This window comes from Stegodyphus dumicola, chromosome 5, assembly GCF_044657685.1.
Source record: "Stegodyphus dumicola isolate Sdum_Otavi_A_Nest chromosome 5, ASM4465768v1".
NCBI classification, from domain to species: Eukaryota; Metazoa; Arthropoda; class Arachnida; order Araneae; family Eresidae; genus Stegodyphus; species Stegodyphus dumicola.
This window is the reverse complement of record NC_140772.1, coordinates 83,081,166-83,088,982: the sequence shown is the minus strand read 5'-3', so window position 1 is coordinate 83,088,982 and position 7,817 is coordinate 83,081,166. Positions and strand designations below refer to the sequence as shown.

General features: G+C 32.6%; 1 protein-coding gene and 1 long non-coding RNA gene across 5 annotated transcripts in view; one reads left to right on the top strand and one right to left on the bottom strand.

Moving 5' to 3' along the window:
* Window positions 1-2,172: 2,172 nt before the first annotated feature.
* LOC118189552 (uncharacterized) overlaps window positions 2,173-7,817 on the bottom strand; it is a 31,035-nt gene continuing 25,390 nt past the window's right edge. For both annotated transcript variants that reach the window (XR_004758291.2, XR_004758290.2), the window contains exon 5: window positions 2,173-2,311. This is a non-coding gene — a long non-coding RNA (uncharacterized LOC118189552). The remainder of the gene's footprint in view (window positions 2,312-7,817) is intronic.
* LOC118189551 (photoreceptor-specific nuclear receptor-like) overlaps window positions 2,211-7,817 on the top strand; it is a 125,515-nt gene continuing 119,908 nt past the window's right edge. The window contains exon 1 of one of the 3 annotated variants that reach the window (XM_035360172.2): window positions 2,211-2,348. The gene's annotated coding sequence lies outside the window, so the exon portion shown is untranslated. The remainder of the gene's footprint in view (window positions 2,349-7,817) is intronic. The other 2 variants (XM_085816810.1, XM_085816811.1) reach the window with 2 other exon arrangements.

Sequence of the window (7,817 nt, the reverse complement as noted above, 5' to 3'; positions counted from 1 at the left end):
GAATATACTCTAAAAACCACTGATGTGTCTTTAGATTTAGTTTCAACGATTTTCTCGTATATAGTTCGTTCTACTTGTGCCTAATCGAAAACATTGTTTCGGTTTTTTTTTTTTTTTTCCTTGGTTTGTTTCGTACGTATTTTCGTGCATATTTAATTCTTATTCTTTCAAAAATTGATTTAAAATTTTAGAAGTAAAAAATGAAATCCGGTAGAAATCGAAGATTTATTTAATAGTGAGGAAGATGAGGCACTAACTGAAGTTGTACGCAAAAAAATTGAAAATGTAAAATTATTCGAAAATGTCGATCTGGAAAACATCAAGAAATGGTTCAATGGCAATTCGAGTGAGCAGGGCTTTCAGTGCTCGAGCGATGCGGATATCGTTTCAAATGTTGCAAGAACAGAAGAGGCAGACTGATACTGAAACTACAAGCGAAGAAGATACTGACAATTTCAATAGTCCGGAAACAGCAATGACTTCTGTTGAAACTCTACTGCAGTTCGTCGACCAAAAGGGATTTGAATACAATGATTAAGAAGCAGTGAAATTTGACAAATACAAATAAATTTGACAAATAAATGTTCTCAAAATGGAAGTAAAATTACTGATTTTTTTTAGGAAATAAATACATACAGTATGCAGGAAACTTGATAGTTTGGATTGTTTCGTGTTTTTCAAATATCCTTGACCTGCTTCCCCGTCATTAGTACGGATAATCGAGAGTACACTGTAATTCGTAACTGAAGGTATTTATTCATCTTTTGATAAGTAGGCAAAAAGGTTAATTAAATCTGCATCTTCTAATCCTGGATAAGAATTATATCACAGTAGAAATAAGATTTATATCATAGTTGAAATTAATTAGCTCCAATTATAGATTTCTCAGGGTGTTACTCGATTTCGTTTTTAATGGTAATGAAAATAATGTAAAATTGGACTCAAAATATTAAACCTTTCTTTAAATTTTTATCATAGAAATTTATGTCATGTCTAATTAGTTTACAAGAAATGTATTCACGGGTCGCGAGTCTGAGAATTTTAGTCTAGGGATTAAGAAAGGTAAATTATTAAACACTTTTGTTCTTAAAAATTTATCTTTCAATTCTGTGAGAATACAGATAATTTTCCTTGATTGTTGTTGCTATTTAGTTCGTGTAATTCAAAGAAGAATAGCTGCTAAAGCCTCCAAGAGGTTGGACTTCTATTTCCCCACCCCCAATTCTGAGATAGAGCATCCCGGGGACGGAGAATCGAGAAACTTCTACTTCCTCTCTCCTACCACCAAACCACATGAGAGGACTTTTGGCTTATCATATACTTAGAGTGTCCCCATGCCGCAAAGACACTATACATTTACAAACATCCATGCCTTCTCTGGGATTCGAACTCGGGCTCTTTGGTACCACAGTAGGCTTCCCTAACCACTATACCTTTTGGGCGGCTTTTCCTCAATTTTTGACTACAAATCTGAATAGAGTGCAATAAAAGTAAGCGGTAAGACAGTCGACACTCCATTACGACAACTGTTCTATAACAGTCACTGGTGCAAAAAAGTCTCTCTGATGAAAGTATATTAAATCCCCTTTCATTACAGCGACTTCTTTCGTAGAAGCAAGAAGTCGTTATAACCAGTGTCGATTATAATACTATGACTTTTGCAATGAAACGAACAGACCTCACAATAACATTATAAGAAGGAACTTACTATAGTGATAAAAACTTCTTTAGTCAGAACTGTATAAAAACATAAAAGCAGTGCTAACTGATCAAGGAAAACAAAACATTAATATCTAACAGAATTTTCCTCTAATTTATTTGTATTGGTCTTATCATGTTTATTTCTCTTCTAATCTTCAACTGACCTTCACTGTTTTGGTGTACAAATGTTATGAGATACAAACAGCCACGCATACAAATATCATCTACGCAGTTGATAGTGATAAAGATTTCAGCAAAATCGCACATTTTTGGTTCTATTTTTTTATAATTCCTTAATTAGAAACCACCTGGTGTTGTTCTCAAAGATGCTGTTGGTCGGAGGATCTTCTTAACGTCATTCCGGTGGGCAGGACTTGATCTTAGTTGTGAAGTGGCTCCACCCATTTCCTCCTTCTAATCAGGGAAGCGCGGTAGACTGACAGCTCCTACGAGCGAATAATAATTCCGATCGTTACCGGGTTGAGACACACCCAGTTTTCAAGATGAAGAACAGCGCCAAGAGTGGGATCAACTATTTAGAAGTTTCTCTGAGTTGTGATACTCGCTTAGAAACCTAGGCGATCAGCGAAAGAGCTGTGACCTACCAATCCTGAAAAACGATATTGCCAAGAATTAAAAACTTTCAAGTAAGACTGATTTCGTTATTTTTTTATTAGTAGTTTATGATTTCATTTTATAGGAATTTACCTATGCGTATCTTTATTAAATGTCTTTAAACGATAAATCTGGAAAAAACATCTTAGTTTTTATGCAGAAGAAAATATCTAGTAACAACAGGAGTCATAAGGATCCTAATGTTTAACGATAAGAAAAATACAAGTTAGATCTTCTGAAATGGTTTGTAAATCTCTAGCGGCAGTCTTTAGGTACCATTTAATGTAATTTCAAGTAAATGCTTTTGGACATTTATCAAAGTTAAATGGCTGAAATTAAGACAAAAGTATAGAAATATATGTTGATAACATGACAAAAGGAGACTGATTACAAACCTGAGCTTAATTTTCCAAGCATATTTTAAACATATTCATATACATAAATTATGATGTAAGAAACAAAACATTAGTTCTTTTTTACTTTTACAGTTTTTCGTTTTATTACTTTCTTTAAATATTGGTGCAAAATTACTACTTGTGATTATTTATACATTAGTCGTTATTTGTAAATTATGCCCTTAAATTAACGATACTTTATTTTCTCATCAAATAAAAGTAGTTATAGAGCGAAAATTTAAAATCCTAGAAGAAATTATACGTAAAATATTAATATTTCTTGCGTTTGGTGAATTAGTTTTATCTAAATAATTTATTATACAATTATTGGCCCAAACAGGCTTTAGCCCAGAAGGGCTATTAGTCTCGCAACGGCATTTTGCGTTGAATCGCTTTGAATGTCCGAATCACCTTTCAGATTGTTGTCACCAAATATTATCACCCTGTATTATATTTAAAGAAACTAAATAACGAAGAATCTACATGAATGTAAGTACGTTTCTAGCACTGTGAAAAAGCAACGATACCTAGATTCAACAAATTCTGAATGACATAGTCTTCCACCCGAACATGGGCACTTGGAAGACCGAATTAGGAATTTCGAAATTGTTTTATTGTCTATTTCCTGTTTTGTAAAACTTTAACGAATTTTTGATTAAACAACTCAAGCAGTGCCGACGATGTAAAGAATAAAACATTTTTATCTCCAGCGCGCAAGAGACTCTATCGGAAATTCTAAAGATCTACTGTTTTTAAATATTTTTAGCACGATGCGGTGCTCGCGAAACGTGTATTTGTGTCTAAATGAAAAAAAGCACCCTTTTGAGCATAATATAAAGTCTTTTATTATTAGAATTATTATTATTATTTCAACCTGAAAATAAAACAGTGAGACTAGTAAAAGAAACTGGAAAGTAGTTTTTATTATTAGTAGTAGAAATAAAAATTAAAGACAAATAAAAATGTTGAATTTTGCCGCATATTAAAGTTAAAACACATTTCTTCCATACTGCATGTAGCACTTATTAAATTTACACGATTCTCAATAAATTCAAATGCATATTTTGAACATCAAATATTATGATGTTCTTTTTCACATTCATTCGTCAAAAAAAAAAAAAAAAAAAAAAAAAAAAAAAAAAAAAAAAAAAAAAAATGCTGCCCTGTAAAGATGTTGCAACAAAGTTATGCACTTACCAGAATCATTCAGAGAAGGTTTGTTGCTTTGATGCTTCGAATCACTAATGTGATAGGAGTTGGAAGAAAGATGAAAAATGAACTGGAAACTGTCTTCATCACGGACTGTAGATGCTCAACTTTTACAATGAGACAAAAACAAATTCTTTATACCAATTTATGGGTCAAGTGATCAACTATTTTATTTTAATGGATTTCAGCATTTTCATTTTATGGTTAACTTATTTTGTTTAATTTGATTTTTTTCTAAATTTTGGTTATGAGTTAAAAACCATCTCGTAGTTATGGTTTAAAAATTTCCTTGAGACACCAACAAGAATTTCTTTAATCATCGCATTTCGTTTGCCATAATTTAAATATGTAACTGCTATTTGGTCTTGTTTCACAGCCGAAGCTCAATGCAGTATAAAAAAAATTATAGCTGGAATTTAAAAACTTAGAAGAAAGAAATGTGGATGAGTGTAGACAGTCTATCATGCAAATAAGTTTTCCTATCACCATATTTCGGTGTTGGGCATTAACCATTCTGTTTTCACGGTTGTCGATTTGCAAAGAAAGTTTCGGGGATCTTCAACGAATCTTTAAAACTGCAGTACTGGCGCGAACTCAGGATTTCAAAAAAGCATGCTAGCAGAATACTACGGATCTTTACGGATGCTACATCGTTCTTCATTTCCATCATCGGCAAAGACTGTAGCGATGCTGTACCCAAGCTATCTGATATGATGAATAGCATCACACCCTATTTAGCGATGGTGTATTCTCTATTTGAGATATAATGCCTATTAATTGAGCTCGGTGTCGTCGTGGCCAGTAGTTGTTCATGTTGCCATTTATTATTTACCTCTTACTGGCGTGAGCTCATGGCATGAGGTTCTGTCAGCATCACTTTTGCTATGCATATTTGATACAACGGCTCACTTTTATGGGACCCATTTTTTGCTGTGTCTTCAGAGAGCACACTTTTTGTCTTCATAAGGAACACCTTTTGTTGTGTCATACGGCTCTCTTTTGTAAATGGTATATGCGATAACATGTGCCATTTTTCAACGTGCATAGGCAACTTAAGTAGACAATCTGTACAATGTGTCCAGGTGCATCATTGGTCATCATGATCTTTAGATCTTTTTTTATTTGATAATATATAGCAAAATACTGGTTTTCGAATGAATGTCTTTTATCAGATTTTGTAAGAGGAAGAATGAATTATGATGTGGTGAGCAGTTTTTCAATATGTATTCCGAAGATATGGACATTTATTTTCACATCGCGTTGTCGAATATATTATTCGACATGGCGACCTCTAGATCTTTTGGATCAGGTCAAACTGATCATTAGACTGATGAAAATCTCAAAATTAAAAGGATTGATTTGCAATGTACTCTGCTGCATGCTTGCGAAGTTTCATTTCCCTTTTGTTGTTTCGAAGCACTTTAAGATTTACATTCGGTATATCAAAATTTCTAACATTTCAAAACTATTTGTTTCAACTTAAGCTGTTTAAAATCATTATTAAATATTGATAAATACAGTTTATGTTTTCATAGACCTCATATTTTTAGCTTTATATGTAATCATTTATATAAATATTATTTGAGTAAAATAATGTTCATGCTTGCCATAGATGGATTTAAAATTACTTTAAAAAAAAAGAAAATAAAACTTGATGCTAATTTGTATTCAGATTTAAATTCAAGTATATAATTTCTAAATTGTTAAAATTGTTGTAATAATAACATGCAGTACTCCAAATTTCTCAGTTGATGTAGCTATTTAAGGCTTATAGTTATAGTGATAGCATTTGAGAACTTTATTACACTGTAGAGACATTAGGTATTTTTTGGAAGCAGGCAAGATGAAAAATATGCAACGCCTTCGCTGGGAATCGAACCGCGGACCCCTCAATACGCGCTGAGCGTGCAGACCACTACACCACGAAGGCTCGCTATGAAAGCGGAAGAAATACCTTATAACAGTAAAATAAAACAGTATTAAACTATTCTTTTAGGGGAACTTTCATAGCTAGATATTAATAACGCTCATATACATTTTGCTTTTGAAAAAGTATCCTGAAACATATTGATTGGTTCTTTAATTAATCACAACACAGTATTATTTGACCATGGTAAATGAATCCGTCATGGATGATTTCCTTTTTAAGAAAAAAAAAAATGTGTATTTATGTTATTCATATAGAAAACCACAAAAGCCTGTGCAGTTAATCCACTTGGTCATCGAGAATCGAATCTAAGACCGTGTTCTATAGTTTTACTGCTTGGCCGCTTGAATGAAATATTCGTGCTGGATAGGTGATATACAAAGTATATAGGAACATAAGAAAAGCTTCATTTTTGAAAGAATAATTATTATTGCACAAAAAACTATAAAATCATCATTTTTTTTTTTTTTTTAAAGTAAAAGATTAGGGGAAAGTACATGCATAAAATTTTAGTTTCATTTTCAATATATTGCTTCAGTTAACAGCATTCTACGTAAATTCAGCCATACTTTTAATTTTTAAGTCTGTTTCCAGTTTATTGGTTGATTAACTATTCAGCGATAAAAAATGAACTTGTTCGAAATTACGCAGAGCATACTCCAAATGTTGCAAAGGATTTCAAAGGCATTCCTCCCATGAATTTTTGCGATGTAGTTGTCAGCATACCCAGCTAGCCGTTGGAAGGTCTCGGGATCAATTCCAAGCAAGAGCAGAATTGATTTAAGCTCTCGCTCACAATAAATTTTATAATTTTACGTTGGCGCCTAAACTAAAAGAAGTAAGCTCTAAATCCATATTACTTTTATTTAGCCTCTATGCCTTTTTGAGGGAATTAGCCCAGAGCCACTCCAGTCGTTTTTTAAATATAGGATGGGAAAGAAAAGAAAGGCATTTTTTCCAGGCATATTTGGTATAGTTCTCAATACATAGAGCTAGCAACTTGATAGGTCTTGTATTATTTGTGTGTGACTAGTTTTTTTTATTTATTTATCTATTTTGGTGGATAAATTATGTAAACATTTTTTCAACCGGCTCTATAGGAACGCTGTTTGATTCTCCACTTATTATATGACATAAGATTCCACACCACAATTTAAATTTATGCAGCCATGCTTGCAGTTTAAAAGCAAGCTAAAACATAAAGCTCATATTCAGCCGAAGGGATTTTTTTTTAAAGTTCTCTATGAACATAGGACCATTCACTGGATTATTGGATGCATGATACTGAATGAAAAATTTTAGCAAAATGGCTTCGATTTCTGACAACTTTACACTTTGAACACGCAATTTCTTTGAAGTGGACTGACTGTCCACAAATTTCTGCTCTTTCTTCCACTTTTTTTTCCTTATCATAAACAACTATTTTTAATGTTGTCACAGAAATATCCCCTTTCTTTACTAACTCGACTTTTGTCAAACTAATATTCTCATATTTTTTAAGATTTGAATTTTATCTTTTAACGAGAATGACTTACGTGACTTTTCGTGACCTTTTGTGTTAGTTAATTCTGCTCCACCTAGTTTACCACCTAGTTTAGAACATAGCTTCCTGTTCAGAAGACAAAAACCGTATCTATTTTTCCTTTCAGTTATTCTCTCAATTCATGAACTGGTTTTCAATCCCTGTGAAATCTCATGCCTTTGTTTCCTTCTCCTGTCCCCATTTCTGAGAAAAATGATTGAAAAGTGGGATTGCAAAATGTAAAACTAGGGTAGTAAGTCAAATAGAAGCGACGTATAACCGAAGTTATGAAATGTATAAAAGAAATATTTTATTATTAAAATAAATAGGACTGAATCAGGACCAAGATGAAACGACGTATAAATGAAAAAATCGTATAAGTGATAGATGTATAAACGGTGCTTCACTGTATTTTGAAACGTTACCATAACAGCAGCCTTAATAACGA